Here is a 17,844-nt window from a genome sequence, read left to right on the forward strand (position 1 = left end):
GAACCTGAGTAGGGCAGCCATGGCAGCAGGGAGAGAGGTTCTTTCCCTCTCCCCTTTCCCACTCAAAGTAGACTGGGATATGCCACAGCGGAGTGCCCAATCTGTCAGCCTTAGGGATCAGCCCATGTCTCTGAGGTGGCATCATATCTAGCAAAACAAGTTGGCTTCTTGTTGGATTATACTGAATCACTTTCATTAGATAAGGGGACAATATTACCCTTTTCCACTTTCCCCTGGCCATGTCTCTCTTAGAACTACCAAGTATAGACTTACTGAACACTCCATACCCCATCTTATTATCCCACCCAAATTGGCTATGGATGGAGTTCCTTGGTTAAAAACAAAGAAAGAAGGCCAGGGACTAATTCCAAAGTAATTCACTATTTTATGTTCCCTATCAGTGAAGCAGCTAACTTATAACACAGTGGAGTGGCCTCTAAAACTTAGCCCTGCAATCTTACAGGGCATCTTCTTCCACCTGGTAGCATAGCTACTTGGCATAGTACTGGGAAGGCTCTGAACCCATGTTCTAAACGAGGCAATGCCTCCCCATAGTTATAAATTGTGGATCTAAGAACCATAGAGTGAAGAGGGACTGATATGTCTAATAATTTTAACTTATTAATCCACTCAAAATTTTTACTCATTGTTCCTTTAGTATCCATTCATCCTCTTTTTTAGTATTTAAGGGAAGAATGCTTTTATCAAGAGACACAGTGTGGTTCCTCTGAATTGGAAGCTAAAACTGGTCATCTGGGTTCTTCATGCCAGGGGACAAATGACAGAAAAGTGGGATACTGTCTTGGATGAGGCAATTGCCTCATAGGGGGACTTGCAATTACTGCTGTACAAGAAGGAAGAATATGGTAGGAACTTAATGGATCCCTTTCTTTCTTTTCTTTTCTTTTTTTTCTTTCTTTTTTTTTTTTTTTGATGTTCTGTGGGTGAGGTTAAAGGGAAACTATTGCCTTTCTACAGGTGAGAGCATCAAAAACTCAAAAATCAAGGTTTAGGTTACTCTGCTGGGGAAATAGCTAAGGGACTGGCCCAAGGTAAGGTCACAGGACAGGTAATAGAAAAAAAGAAGGCATAAGTATCAGCTCTTGCTTGGGGATAAGTGGCAGAAAGAATGACTATATCCTGTGTTACAACTGAGAATAAAACTTCTGGTCTTCTTTTCTGTCCATATTGTATGAAATGTGTGTTGGTGGTGATAAAAGTATTTCTTTTGGACTAAATACTGAAGCAGAATTTGAGGGGGGACATCATCTAAAGCAGAGATACCCACAGTGGGGAGTCTGCAGGCTGGTGCCAATCAGCTGTTTATTACTGGTTCATAGTACAAGAAGTCTAAAAATAGAGAATAGATATTTAAAATTATTCTGTCAAATTGGTATCAAAAATCTCTATGCCTATTGTATATAATAATAAAAAAATCAAGGCTTGCATTTTATGTTCTTTTGAATTTCATTTTTCTAGCAATTCGTTTTTATTATATCTTCCTGATGAATTTGTCCATGACAGATTAGAAACAAAAATTTACTGTTTCTTTAACTACAGATAGTTGAGAAGCACTGATTTTAATAAGCATTGGCTTTGTCAAGTCTATTATTACTCCTGGATGCGGCAGCTGTGTAGGGGGAAAAGGCTGGTTCACAGGACTTTGGTCAGTATGTAGTGAGAAGGAACAGCAATAGATATGGTACAACCTGGAAGGTAAAGGTAGCTGGGAATTATGGTCATAACCAGAGGGAAGTGTGTTTGTCGCATGGGGAAGAGGGAGAGAAGGTGTGGTGGTGGATCTGTAGAAGAGCTAGGGTCTAGAGAAACATTAGAGGGGACCGAATTGAGACTAGGAGGAATCAACCAGAAGACAAGTTTAATAATGAGGCAAGTAGATGCGAGAATTTATATTTCTCAAAGAAGGGAGAGAAAGACTGGAAGCCAGTGCAAGGAGAAGCAGAATCATCATTCCATAGTGAATCATGCTGGGCCTGGATCTCACTGCCTGAACAGATGGGGTCATGGGCATAGACATCCTCCTGTTAGCATTGGCTGGTATCTCGCTGTCTCTGCCTGAATTTGCCTGTGTCTTTACCAAACCCAGAAATCCCCCAGGAGAACAGCTATAGAAACAAAGAGAACAGAACAGAGGCTGACCTACCAGGGAATAACATATGGACAGCAGTTACAACAATTACCACCACCTGATTAAAGAATAATCTGCTGGGCAGCTTTTTTGGCACCAGCTCCATCTTTTCCATAGTTCACACTCCCAATAGGCAGACCTGTTAGGATTCCAGCTTCCACGAGGTGACCTCATCCTTGGGATCTCACAGGATCAATTCCTTCCACCGAAGAAGTAACTTCCTACTGTTTTCTGGGTCCCTTGCTATCTTCTATTTTATCTTCCTACTTCTCTATCACCTGGTTTCCTGTATTAAACTCTCTGTTGTAAGTACTTGAAGCGGATGCCACTTTTCCAGAAAGACTATCTGTGGTAATCTAGCTAAGTTTACTAACACTAGTCCTTGTGGGACTATATAATTAACACATTTTTCTCTGAGTATGTACTAGAAATGTTTATCCTTGACAAATTTTGGAATACCTGCATTAGCTCTTTGACCTCTTTTGTAAAGACTACCTAGAGCAGGAAATTCCAGTAACTAACCATGTACCTCTTACCTTCAAAACAGTAGATCAAAAGCAATCTCACATCCTAGGTTATTTTCAAAGGCTTGAAAGATGTACATGTGGATATTTATACCTTATTCCCATCTAGTTCCCTGGTTTAACCATTGCAAATATTGATGACAGTAAGTTTTTTTTTTTTTTTTTTAATATATCAGAAAGTTAAAAAAAAAAAAAAAAAGGCAAACAGACTAGAAAGGCTGGCTCATCAATTTAATTCCTAAAAATTCCATGTTTGATTTGGGCCAAATATTTCTGCTTGTCTATTTCCTAAGCCCTGATTACTGCTCCGCCTTTGACCACACCCACCTGGTCTGCAATCACTTGCCTTCATCGTGATTCTTAACTCTGCTGAGTTAGTTTACGGATCTCATTTTCATCGCATCTTCTCTGCAGTCCTGGCCTATGAAAACAGTCGGCAATGTGCATTTTTAAAGGACTCTGCAGTCTGGCTCAGCAATCTGTTTCTCATGGGAAAGATTTTTCTGAGCTCCAACAGCAGACAAGTGAGAGGTAGGTGGGCCAGATACACACATATCTATCTCCAAACTAATGTTTTTGTTTTTTAGTTTTTGCAGACTTCAAGAGCAAGGAAAACCCAAGGATAACAGAGGAGAAATCAATGTCACCTAGTATCGGATAGCACCCAGCAACAGTTTGCACTCACTAGGCCCTCAAACCTAAAATTAAAGCTTGCTGTCCATGCTAGCTCATTGAATACAGACTGCCTAGTGACTACTATTGCAGTGACTTCAGAACATCTGAATTTCTGAAATTTCCTCTGAATATGATTTCTTCACTGTAACCTTTAAGGCATGTATGTGCTGAATTTAATTTTTTTTTATTAGTGAACAATTAACAAAAAGAAAGATTAGGGGTTGGGCCCTGTAGAGTTGCCAGATAAAATATAGGATATCCAATGTGAATTCAGATAAACTAATAATATTTTAGTACAAGTATGTCCTAGGCAATATTTGGGACATACTCATAGTAAAACAAATCACTTGTTGGTTACCTGGAATTCAGAGTTAACTAGGAGGCTTGTGTTTTGTTTGCTAACTCTGGCCACTCTACAGGTGGGGGCAACTGGCATTAGATTCTTTTCATATAAAGACTTGGCTGCATCTGGCAGGGGGCTATAAAAAAGTGGTTAAGAACTAAGGCTATAGAGTGAGACTGCCTAAATTGGAATCACATTACCTCCACTTAAAGGCTCTGTGATCTCAGACTCAGAACCAGGTATATAATTTGTGGGGCCAGGCTGCCTCATAAGCTTCCATTCTCTTAATTTTTTCAGCAGCTCCCCAGACACACAGCTACACTCCCAAGGAGATGCCCAGTTGCCTGAGGGTGAGAGGTTGATTGGATATCTGGCAACCAATTATCAGGAGCTTTTTTTTTTTTGCTTTTTAGGGCTGCACCTTTGGCATATGGAGGTTCCCAGGCTAGGGGTCGAATTACAGCTATAGCTGCTGGCCTGTGTCGCAGCTCATGGCAACACTGGATCCTTATCCCACTGAGCAAGGACAGGGATTGAACCTGCATCCTCATGGATGCTAATCAGGTTCGTTAACTGCTGAGCCATGATGGGAACTCTCGAGCTTTTACATTTCTGTCCCAGAGCATAGAAGGGAGCCTCATACTTTTTGCCCCAGTAAGGTTGAATAGCTAAGTCTAAATATTATTTTTCTCTAGGTGTCTGTTGTATGCAACCCACCATCAGGATAAGTTAGGGATTTCTCTTTTAGTAGCAACAGAAAGGAGCCCAGAATAACAAGCAAAACATGGATTTTGGGGGGAAGGAGTCAAAGTTGCTCACATGATTCAAACAAGGGCTACACAAACCAGCTTCAGGAAAGAGAGGAGTAGGAACACTGCATTGTCAACTGGAGCAGCCTGAAGTCACCACACTGGGTCCCTACTGGAGATGACCCCACCTTTTCTACTTCTGTCAGGTTTCCAAATCTTTTGGGGGGACAGACTTCAATCCAGGTTGTCTATTTCTGGATAAGAATGATGAGGCACAACAATTCAGAACGATGACACAGCCAGGGCCTCTGAGGGAGTCGACATATGCTGGGCACAAACCCCAGTTGGAGTATATTTTAAGCTTTGTCCCAGCAACCCCATTAGGATTCTATTATAAGAAATAATCAGAGATGTAATAGGTATATGGACAAAGCTTTCTGTTACAGTGAAGAATTTGAAGCAATTTAAATGTCTAATAAAAGGAAGATTAAAATAATGATATGGAGAAATAAAATATGGTATATAAAGGTACATTAATTATGAGATGATTTTAAATGCTGGATTGATATTTAATGTTATGGGAAGTTCTATGAAATTTCTAATTCAAGCCAGGATTTTACAATGATTCCTTTTCTCAAAAAACTGGCAGGAAATACACAAAAAAATTAAAACCCACTAGTCACCTCACCCAGAGATCATTTTGCTGTTCACAGTCAAATTGTTTCCATTTTTATACTAAGTCTAGAAATTATTTTTTATTCATTTACTTTTTTATGATGACACCTGTGACAGATGGAAGTTCCCAGGCTGGGGTCAAATTGGGAGCTTCAGCTGAGGCCTATACCACAGCCACAGCAAAACCGGTTCCTAGCCACATCTGCAACCTATACCACAGCTTGCAGCAATGCCAGATCTTTAACCCACTGAGCAAAGCCAGGGATCAAACACACACCCTCACGGAGGTACCACTGGGTCCTTAACCTGCTGAGCCACAACAGGAACTCTTGGAAATTATTGTTTTTTAATTAAGATTTCTAATTGCTGGAGTTCCTGCTGTGGGTTAAAGCAGATGCAAGTTCGGTGCCTGACCTGGCACAGTGGGTTAAAGGATTCAGCATTAAGGCAGCAATGGCCTAAGTTGCAGCAATGGCTTGGATTCAGCCCCTGGCCCGGGAACTTACATATACGGTGGGTATGGCCATTAAAAAAAAAAAAAGATTTCCAATTGCGTATGAATCAAATTACAAAATACCTTTCAAAATGGATGTTCTTTGTTTAACAAAGCGAAAGAAGAGAACTTAGTTCCCCGAATGCATCCTGTTTAAGCCCAACAGTGCTCTCCTATAGTCAGCACCTGTGATTTCAAGATCCAGAGAAGTGTCGTATTTTTCATGAAACCTCAGTCAACTCCTAGTGATGTCACTTGCCACCACACTGCCCTATCTCTTGCTTGCATCACTCATTAAACTCTGACATGGTCTTCTGTGGTTAGTTTCAAGAGCATGGAAGAGTCTTTAAATTTCACATTGTTTTTGCCAGGGTAGGTGAATGGAAGAGAGGTAAGGAAAAAGGGAACAGAAAGAGAGAATAGAAGAAAATAGGAAAACCTGAGACTATTCCAGTTTAAAGATGCTAGAGGGTAAAGAAAACTATGATAATCAAAATACAATGTGATCCCTGATTAGATCTTTGATCAAAAAATGGCTACAGGGCTTCTCAAACTGACATGCATATGAATCACTGGATTCTTGTCAAAATACTGCAATGTGTAAGCTGTTTGTTTATGAATCAAATTTTAAGAAGCAATAATGTACAGGGCATTTGAGGACTACTGAAAAAAAATAATACATCACTGTTTCATTTCTTCAGTGTGATAAGGGTCAGTGATTATATTGGATTACTTGATTTGTAGGAGATCCATATTAAAGTGTTTAAGGGTAAGGTGTCATTATGCTTGTTACTTATTTTCAAACAATTCATCAATAATATACATATATATGCAGATGATAAATAAAGAAAATTGGGTAAAATATTCCCAAGGCAAATAAGTGTTCACTATATTTCAACTTTTTTCTGATTTCAAAAATCTTCCAAATAAAAAAACTCTGTGAAATGATAAATAAAAATAAAGCATGGCCCTAAGCTATACCCCATGGAGACTGAGTCACTATATCTGGGATGAGGTCTGTATTTTAACAAACAGTGCAGAGAGTTCCATTATAGGTTATACAGAGGTCACATTTTGAGAACAATGTTTTAGGCCTTAGTGTAAGATACTGTTTGCTTGTGATTCAAATCCTTGAAATGGCCAGGGTCTCCAGGTTTGAAATATCATCAATTTTGAGAGCTAAATTTGTTTTACTTGCAGCCTTTGCCATTTCCCTGTTTGTCTAACAGGATCTTTCCTTCCTTGGGGATCTTCTTCCCAATTCACAATATGAGGAGAGATCAATGGAGGTGAAACCTAGCTATCCCTTACCTTTCACAGGTGGGCACTTATGTTAGTTCCTATGCCACATAACAAATAGTGCAAATTTAATAGCTGAAAACAATACACATTTATTATCTCATAATTGGTGCGGGCCAGGCGTCAGGCACAGTTTAACTCCATTTTGTGCTCAGGTCTCACCAGGCTGCAATCAAGGTGTCTGCCAGGGCTGCTCTCTCACCTGAGGCCTGGAGTCCTCCTCCAAGGTCATCATTCATCAGTGGAGTCTGGTCTCTTGCAGCTGAGGTGCTGAGGACCTTAGCAACTAGAGGCTGCCATGCACTAGCCTCTCCACAACATTGTAGTTTGCTTCTTTAAGACCCACTGGAGATTCTCTTCACTGCTTCAAATTTCTGACCTTCTGTTAAGGGACTCACTGCTTAGGTCAGGCCCACTCAAAATCATGTCTCTTTTGGTTACCTCAAATCAACTGATCTGAGACCTTGATGACATTTGCAAAATCCCTTTATCTTTGTCATATAGTATATTCAAGTATGTCAAGGCTGTGACCACCCAGTCATATTCCCAGTCCTAGCCCACACTCACAGGGAATCACACAGAGTATATACACCAGGAAGCAAGACTTCTGGGGACATCGTAGAGTTCTGCCTGTTACAGCACCTGTGGTAGCCAGCCTCAAAGATGGCCCTCAGTGATCACCCCATTTCCTGGTATTCAGACCCTCATATCCTACCCTGTACCCAGGTGGGTCTGTCTAACAAATAGGATTCTGCAGACATGATGTGTTACTTTTGAAATTAGATTATAAAAGAATTGTGGCTCCCATCTTGGTTTCTCATGCTGATTGCTCACTCTGGTGGAAGCCAGCTGTCATGCTGTATGAGTGGTCTTCTTGGAGAGATCCATGTGGCAAGTAATTGAACCTCCCAACCAATGACCATAAAAATGAGCTTGGAAGCCTCTTTAGATGACTGAAGATCTAGCTAACACCTTAACTAGAATCCCATGGGATACCTGGAGCCAGAACCATCCGGCTAACATGCTTCCAGATTCCTGACCCTTAGCAACTGTGTGAGATTATAAATGTTTTCTGTCTTAAGTAGCTGAGTTTGGGGATGATTTGTTATCCATCAGTAGGTAACTAATAAACACCTGTCCCAGGCCTGGCTAATCTAGGAAGAGTGAAATATACCTGTGTTCCTCTTCTCTAATAGCATAGGAGAAGCACACACAGAGTAGGAATTAATAAGCCCACAAAGAGAGGAACAGAGAGCAAAAGTAGGCTGGATGGTGCAAAGGCAGCAGTGGTTTTTTTAAGCCTCTAGATCCAGTCAAGTGTAATTTAGTGCCATGCCTGTTATTCCCCATATTATGAGCAATATACTTTTTTTTTTCCTCCCCTTTAACTTCAGAGACTTCCAAAGTACATTTAATCCTACTGAAAATATTTTGGTCCTCAGTCCATCCAACAAACAAGCAGAAATTCATACTTATATGGAAGGTAGTCAGTCCAAAAAAAGTAATTTGTTCCTCTTCCCCATCTCTTGATGGCTGTGATTAGGCTGCAATCTGGTTTCTGTCACTTGCAACCAGGATTTCTGACTCAAAAGGCCCTCTGTAGGATTAGTTTCATGCTTCACTCTGGTCATTTTCTTTTCTTACTGCATCTTTCCCTCTAAGGTCATATTAGCTGGCCCTGAATCATACATTAGGTCATGCTTTTCAGGTTCCTCAAACATAAGTTCTGTTTACTTGTGTTTCTAAGAAGGTTCCTATGGCATTTTCTCCCAGGGAAGCCTCAGCATGCTGAGACTCTAGCAATTTGACTAAATGATCTACATTTATCCAGGATAAATTTTCTCTATCGTGTATGGCATCTTGCTTCCTAACTTAGCTAATCAAACACTCACTGGGTACGGAGCCAACTGTTCATACTGAAGCAGCCTGAGCAGTCATTGTGAAAAGAAACACAATAAACAAATCCCACACATGAATTGAGCAAAGATTCTAGTTCTAAGATGCAGTTTCTCCATACTTGCTACTCTCATGCAAAGGAGTGTAGAGACCACATATTTACTAACCCTCTAGTCATTCTTCTTCCTTCCAATTCTGAACCACAGCAGTGAGTTTGCATAACTCACTGTGAGTCCCCTCACCCACATACTATTGTGCTTTTCCTCTAAACATCCAGCACCACTGCCAAAATAACAGATAATGCATTTTAAAATTTATAATCATTAATCGAGTCCCACTCTTAACTGCTTTTCCCCACATAATTCCAAATTTTGCCATTTCCCAGAATAATATAGTACTCAGAATCTAAATTCACCCCAACACATGATTTCTTACCATATCAGTTTAAGTTAGCTTAGTGAACATTCACAAAGCCGGCCCCTAGAGAAAACTTAAGTTAAATAATTCTATTAATGATGTTTGCCCTTTGGTTCAATACATTCAGCATTCAGGAACTGAGCTAAAGGAACTCAGAGAAACAGCATAAATAATAACCTGCATTTTTTTCCCCTAAACAAAGTTCTCACCCTACCACATTGGTTAGGATCAGAGACTCTGGAAACAGATTACTTAGACTGAAAGCTCAGCTTTTCCGTTTAAAGCCATATACCATCAGCCAAGTTATACAGCTCCTCTCTGTTCAATTTTACATCTATAACATAGGGATTACAGTAATATCCAGTAATATCTTGGAATCATTGTTATGATACAGTAATATCTTGGAATAATTGTTATGATAACTATGATATTTGAAAGCACTTAAAATACTACCATACACAGTGTTAGACAAATAGTCAGCACAGGTTATAATGAAGTCTGATTGTTTATCTCCCAACTTACCATAGAAGATACTTTAAACATCATTCAAAAGAGGCACCACAATCACATCTCATGCAGCATTTTCACTCTTCTACATGCTGTGTGGATGAAATTAGATTAAGGTTATCTCAGAGAATTGGTACTCCATATGACTTTAAAAACCCCACAAATCCTCTTTGCAAGAAGTTGTTATCCCAAGTTGAAAATAATTCCTACAACCTTTTGCAAATACAGTGTCTGGCATACAATAAAAAATAACCAGGCACTCAGAGACAAGATAATAAACAGACAGAAATAACTGAAAATAAAACTCGCAAGTACTTCAGAGTTTGGAGTTGTTAGACATAGACTTTATTTTTCATTCAATTTTATTGAATTATAGTGATTTATAATGTGTTAATTTCTGTTGTATAGAAAAGTGATTCGGCCATACATATATACATATACATTCCATTCATATAAGTTATCAGAGAAAACTGAGTAGATTTCTCTGTGCTAAACAGAAGGTCCCCATTGATCATCCATTCCACATACAGAAGTGTGCATTTGGCAATCTCAACCCCCCTAATTCATCCCTCTGCCCTTCCCCTTTGGTAACCATAAGATTGTTTTCATAATCTGAGTCTGTTTCTGTTTTAGACATAGACTTTAAAATAACCACATTTATTTTGTTTAAGGAGACAGGACAACATAGAGAATTTTGGTAGAAGACTGAAAGCCATAATAAAGTACCAAACAGAAATTACAAGAAGTTGAAAATACTTAAATTAATAACAATTTAATAGCTTGATTTAACAGCTGTTTAGATAGTCAAATGGAAATAGTAGCTTGGATATTTATTGGTCAGAAAGAACTATCATGAATGAAGCAAGAGTTCCCGTCATGGCACAGTGGCTAATGAATCTGACTAGGAACCATGAAGTTATGGGTTCCGTCCCTGGCCTTGCTCAGTGGGTTAAGGATCTGGCATTGCCCTGAGCTGTGGTGTAGGTTGCAGATGCGGCTCGGATCCCACGTTACTGTGGCTCTGGCGTAGGCTGGTGGCTACAGCTCCGATTCGACCCCTAGCCTGGGAACCTCCATATGCCGCAGAAGCGGCCTAAGAAATCGCAAAAAGACAAAAAAAAAAAAAAAAGGCAAAAAGACATTAAAAAAAAAAAAAGAATGAAGCAAAGAGAAATGAAAGAATGGCAAGATTAGAAAGGAAAGTAAGAAACAGAAGATAGAGTTATAAGGTGCAATATAAGTGAAATTCTAGGGAGGAAAAAAGGAGAGAGTGGCAAGAATTATTTGAAAAAATAATGGATGAGAATTTTCCCAAAATGAAAGACATTAATTTATAGTTTTAAGAGACCAAAACAACTCTAAGCAGAATAAAGAGCAAACAACCATGTACCTAATAGTAAAATATTAAAAAACAAAGAAAAAGAAAATTGTAAAGCAGCTGGAAATAACAATAAGATGAATTACCTTCAAAAGAGCAGCAATCAGGCAGGTAGCTGTTAATAAAGTTAATAGAAAGCAGAAGACAAGGTAATACCAAAGTACTAAAGGAAAATAACTCCCAACCCAGAATGACAAGTTTCACAAAATAATATTTCAAAAATAGAGTGAAATAAACAACTTTAAGACACACAATTCAGAACTGGTAACCAACAGATCTACACTAAAAGAGATATTAAAGGCACGTTTTGCAAGCAGAAGGAAAATGATACCAGTAATCCCAGATTTAGGAAGGAATCAAAAGCAATGAAAAAGTGCATTTAAATAAGTAAACAGATGATAATAGTGTTCAGAATATAGACAGAACTAAAGGACATAACACTAATTGCTTAAAAGTTTAGAGGGGCTGAGTGGAGGGGATAAAAAAAACTGAGATCTCTAAAAGGAGTCTCGGGTTATTGCACTGCCAGTGAAGACGGTAAATACTAATTAGTATAAGGATTTGAGAACCAAAAATATATGTCAAAATCTCATGGATAATCATTAAAGAAACTACAAAAGAATGTATAATTGTCAAGGTGGCAAAGGAAAAAAATACAGTGATAAATTTGTGGCAAGTTCCAGAAAGAAGGAAGCCTTAGAGGGGTGAAAAAAACCCTTAAAATAAATGGGACACACAGAAAGTGCTAAGTAAGCCAGACACAAATATGTAATTTGTGTACTTCCCTGTATTTATTCTAGTTCCACAAAAATAATAAAATTATAAGAGAGATCTAAATGTGCTGATATGGTATAATCTTCAGAAACATATAGTTAAATAAAATAAGGCATAGAACAGCACATATTGTATGATTTTGTTGGTATAAAAAAGCTCACATACTTATATACATGCTCATTTTCACATAGATGACTTTTCAAGACATATATAGTGAATTTAAAATGGCCTACTGCCTCTAAGAGGGGGAACTAATACTCTGGTAAAATTTATGGAAGAAAGGGGCTAGTTTTTGTTTATATGCTTTTACTGTGAACATAACTTCTGAATTTTTTAATAAATTTTTTTACCAATCTATAAATCAAATTTGAGGTCAAAATAGGCTTACCATTTGATGAGATCATTATTTTCAAATAAACAACTGCATTTTGAATTCTTATTTTAAATCTTAATATATAACCAAGAATTTTAAATCATTGCTAAATTTGTTCAAAGATGGGTTAAAGTTTCACAACAAAGAAGGGAAGAAAAGTGGCTTTCATTTTAAACAGACACCCATGAATTGATTATCTTTCCATTTCTCTCACACAAATGGAGTAGAGATAGGTAAAATAATTCATTTTCATTTCAACTTGTTTCTAGAATGTTGATAGAAGCCTTCCATCTGCATTATGATGGAGTGCTACTAAAAATAGGAAGAAAACTTAGGGTAAACAGAATGGCTGAATTTAAGAATCTACCATAAATCATGAAATTGAAATTTAGGCTTTCAGTCATATGAACAGAGGACCAGATCAAAATCCTTTAATATGAATAATCTGAGTTGTCAGAGAAATTGGAACTAAATGTAGTGTTCATTTCAGGAACTTAGTAACAAATGAAAAGATAACATCTATTGCCCACAAACTCTGAAGAAATGAGCTTCAGGATTTCTGGGTTAAATCAGCATTGGACACATATTTATATTTTGTTTTTTACCTCAAGTCAGTAAAAAATTAGGGAAAGAATTTCTTTAAGAGAAAGATACAAATCAGAAAACCAGAAGAGGGAAAAAAAGTCAGCAAAATTTTGGAACCTAGAGGAAGGTAGGACATAGTAACTGACTTAATGGATGCAAGAAATCTAGTCTCTAGCTAGTACTGGGAAGGTGTGAGAGCAAGTCAATTTAAACCACTTGCTCAAAGGCATAAGAACTGTCTTTGGGACTGATGGCAAAAGAAAGATTAAGAAAACATTCTGTGGAAGATGTTTCTTATAGCCATCTAATACAGGTGGACTGGATTCTCTCTGTATGGACTGAAGTTTGTGTCCACCCCCCAAATTCATATGTTGAAATCCCATTACCCAATGAAATTGTATTAGAATATGGGGCTGCCAGATGGAATTAGTGTCCTTATAATAACGGAGCTTGCTTCTCTCTGCTCTCCACCATATGAGGATACAATGAGAAGATAGACATCTACAAACCAGGAAGTGGGCCCTCGCCAAACACTGGGTCTGCCAGCACCTTTGATCTTGGACTTCCTAGCCCCCAGAATCATAAGAAATAAATGTTTGCTATCAAAACCACCTAGTCTATGGTTATTTATTATAGAAGCCCAAGTACACTCAGATATACTCTCAATTAATAGGTGGGATATCTAGACTGATGACGCCATACACACATTAAGAAATAAGAAAAAAAATCATATTACTCGCATCATGTTACTTTCTGGGAAGAGCAGGACAGCACTCAAGTAGGTCTAGAACAGGCTTATTAGGTGTCTTGAGAGTAAGGGCAAGTGTCCCTAGTGTTTATCATGATTAAGAGATGGGACAATGGAGAATTCATTCCTGGAGTGGTTTCAAATTCCCTCTAGTGCCAAGGGAAGGAGAGCCCCTAAATTTCTTATCCACTACCCAAATAGGAGGAAGAAGAGGGAGGAGTAAACTAGAGCTTGAAAGCTCTCAGCAATTGAAGATAAAAAAAAAAAATGGAGAAAAGACACAAGATGGTAAAATATAAGGATTAAGCCCAACTTCTCTCATGAAAACATCAAAATTAAAAATAACTGCTGAACGACCATCAACAAAATAGATTGGAAACTACCAAAAAAGATATCCTATACCCCAAAACAAAGAAGCCATATTGAGATGGTAAGAGGGGTGCTTTCACTTATATAAGCAATTTCATACTCATTGGGTGAGTGACCCATAGGCTGGAAAATAACAATATCTCAGAGGCTCTCCCACAGGAGTGAGAGTTCCAAAACCCATGTCAGGTTTCCCAGCCTGAGAGTCTAGCATTGGGAGGAAGAGCCCCCAAAGCATTTGGCATTGATGGCCAGCACAGCTGAGTGCAGGAAGCTCCACAGGACTAAGGGAAACAGAGACTTCACTCTTAGAGGGTGCACACAGGAATTTCATGTGCACTGGGTCCCAGGGAAAAGCAGGTACTCCATAAAAACCTGAGTCAGACTTATCTGCAGGCCTTGGAGGGTCCCCTAGGAAAGTAGGGGGCAGTTGTGACTCACAGCTAGGGTAGGATATTGGAGGCACAGGTCTTAGAAATAAGCATAGGCATGTGCTCCCATGGAGGCTGCTGTTTTGGAAAATCTGGCCCCATCCATCAGGGCTGAGAAGCCCCAGGCCAAACAACAAACAGGATGGGAACACAGCACCACCCATCTGCAAACGGGCTGCCAAAAGTCCTCCTAGGCACATAGCCACCTCTAATCACACCCAGAGACAAAGCCCCAAATACCTGAGGGACAAGACTCATCTCCACCTGCCAGTGGGCAGGCCAGTCTCTCCCATCAGGAAGCCTGCCACAAGCCCCTGTATCTATTTCATCCACAAAAGGTAAGACTCCAGAAGAAAGAGAGGATGCAACCCTGTGGCCTGCAAAAAGGAGACCACTCAAAAAGCTAGACAAAATGAATATCAGACAAATATGAGCCAGATGAAGGAACAAGTCAAAACCTCAGAAAAACAGCTTAGCAAACTGGAGATAAGCAACCTCCATGAAAAAGACTATAGAATAATGATAGTAAAGATAATCCGAAATTTCAGGGAAAAAAAAAAAAAAACAGGGGTGAAGATCAATAAATTATAAAAAACATTGAACGAAGAAATAGATTTTAAGATTAAAAAGCAGAGATGCAAAATAAAATAACCAAAATAAAAAATTCACAACCAGGACCCAATAGCAGAATACAGGAGGCAGGAGAATGAATAAGTGACCTGGAAGATAGACTAGTGGAAATCACTGATGCAGAAGAAAATAAAGAAAAAAGAATGAAAAGAAATGAAAACAGTCTAATAGAACTCTAGGACAACATTAAATGCACCAACATTTGCACTATAGGGATGCCAGAAGGAGGAGAGAGAGAGACAAAGGACTGGAAAAAATATTTAAAGAGATAATAGCTGAAAACTTCCCTAATATGGGAAAGGAATCATTCACTCAAATCCAGGAAGCACAAGGAATACCATATAGAATAAACCCAAGGAGGAATACCTTGAGTCACGTGTTAATCAAACTGATCAAAATTAAAGATAAAGAGAAAATATTGAAAGCAGCCAGGGAAAAAGCAACAAATAACATACAAGGGAACCCCAATAAGGTTATCAGCTGATTTTTCAGTAGAAGCTCTGCAGTCCAGAAGGGAGTGGCATGATATACTTAATGAGGGAAAAAAAGAACCCTATGCTACCCAGCAAGGTTCTCATTCAAATTTAAAGGAGGATAAATCAAAAGATTTACAGAGAGCAAAAACTAAGAGAATTTAGCACCACTAAACCAGTTTTACAACAATGCTAAAGGAAATTTTCTAGGTGGAAAAGAATAGGCCACAACTAGAAATAAGAAAATTACAAATGAGAGAGCTCATCAATAAAGGAAATAATGTAGTAAAGTTGAGAAATCATCTACACACAAATATTATACCAAAACCAGAAATCTTGAGAAGAGGAGGCTACAAATGGCAGATTACTGGGGATGTATTTGAATTTAAGAGACCAGCAGCTTAAAACAATCTTGCATATATATATTTGGGGAAGGGGGGAGAGAGATTCCTTTATCAAAAGCCCATGGTAACTGCAAACAAAAAATCTGCAATAGATACATGAACAAATAAGAAAAAACAATCCAAACACAACACTAAAGATAGTCATCATACCACAAGAGAAGAGATCTAAAGAAAAGGAGAAAAAAGACCAACAGAAACAAATCCAAAACAATTTAAAAATGGCAATAAGAACACACATATCAGTAATTACCTTAAGTGTAAATGGATGAAATGCTCCAACCAAAAGCCATAGACTGGTTGAATGAATACAAAAATAAGACTCATATGCACGCTGTCTACAAGACACCTACTTTCAGTTTCACATACAAACTGAAAGTGAGAGGATGGAAGAAGATATTCCATGCAAATGGAAATCAAAAAGAAAGCTCTGGTAGCAATACTGATATCAGACAAAAAAACAGACTTTAAAATAAAGATAGTTAAAAGAGACAAAGAAAGACATTACATAATGATCAAAGGATGAATCCAAGAAAATATAAAATTGTAAATATATATGTACCCAACATAGGAGCACCTCAATATTTAAGGCAGCTGCTAAGATCCTTAAAAGGAGAAATTGACAATAACACAATAATTGTAGGGGACTTTAATACCCCACTTATAGCAATGGACAAATCATCTAGACAGAAAATCAACAAGGAAACAGTCCTTAAATGATACATTAGACTAGATGGACTTAATATATATTTATAAAATATTCCATCCCAAAGCAGCAGAATTCACATTCTTCTCAAGCACACACAGAACATTCTCCAGGATAGATCACATTCTGGGCCACAAATCAAGCCTTGGTAAATTTAAGAAAAATGAAATCATATCAAGCATCTTTTCCAACCACAATGCTATAAGCCTAGAAGTCAATGACAAGAAACAACTTCAAAAAAATACAAACATGTGGAGACTAAACAATATGCTACTAAAAAAAAAAATGGATCACTGAAGAAATCAAGGAGGAAATTAAAAAATGCCTACAGACAAATGACAATAAAGATAAAATAATCCAAAACTTAAGGGACACAGCAAAAGATGTTCTAAGAGGGAAGTTTATAGCAATACAAGACTCCTTCAGGAAACAAGAAAAACCTCAAACAATGTAACCTTATACCTAAAACAACTAGAGAAAGAAGAACAAACAAAACCCAAAGTCAGTAGGAAATAAATCATAAAGATTAGAGCAGAAATAAATGAAATAGAAATGAAGAAAACAGTAGAAAAGATCAATGAACCTAAAGGCTGGTTCTTTGAAAAGATCAACAAAATTGATAAATCCTTAGCCATCAAGAAAAAAAGAGAGGAGTTCCCGTCATGGCGCAGTGGTTAACGAATCCGATTAGGAACCATGAGGTTGTGGGTTTGACCCCTGCCCTTGCTCAGTGGGTTAAGGATCTGGTGTTTCTGTGAGCTGTGGTGTAGGTTGCAGACGCGGCTCGGATCCCGCGTTGCTGTGGCTCTGGCGTAGGCTGGTGGCTACAGCTCCGATTCGACCCCTAGCCTGGGAACCTCCATATGCTGTGGGAGCAGCCCAAGAAACGGCAAAAAGACCAAAAAAAAAAAAAAAAGACAAAAAAAAGAAAAAGGGAGAGGACTCAAATTAATAAAATTAGAAATGAAAAAGGAGGAGTTACAATGGACATCATAGAAATAAAAAGGTTCATAAGAGACTACTACAAACAACTATATGCCAGTAAAACTATATGCTTAGGAGAAACATACAAATTATTAGAAAGGTTTACTCTTCCAAGACTAAGCCAGAAAGAAATAGAAAAGAGGAACAGACCAATCACAAGTACTGAAATTGAAACTGTGATTTAAAAACTTCCAATAAACAAAAGTGCAGGACCATATGGCTTCACAGGATAATTCTATCAAACATTTAGAGAAGAGTTAACACCTAT

General features: G+C 38.2%; 1 protein-coding gene across 49 annotated transcripts in view; it reads right to left on the bottom strand.

Moving 5' to 3' along the window:
• Positions 1-17,844, bottom strand: part of HHLA2 (HHLA2 member of B7 family) — a 140,132-nt gene that overhangs the window by 34,696 nt on the left and 87,592 nt on the right. For all 49 annotated transcript variants that reach the window (XM_084991489.1, XM_084991483.1, XM_084991476.1 and 46 more), the window contains one exon: positions 9,743-9,819. The gene's annotated coding sequence lies outside the window, so the exon portion shown is untranslated. The remainder of the gene's footprint in view (positions 1-9,742; positions 9,820-17,844) is intronic.

The sequence above is a fragment of the Sus scrofa genome, chromosome 13, assembly GCF_054392235.1.
Source record: "Sus scrofa isolate SSC_HxYL_T2T_F1_AM1 chromosome 13, Sscrofa_HxYL_maternal_Yorkshire_Landrace_v2.0, whole genome shotgun sequence".
In the NCBI taxonomy this organism is placed as follows: Eukaryota; Metazoa; Chordata; class Mammalia; order Artiodactyla; family Suidae; genus Sus; species Sus scrofa.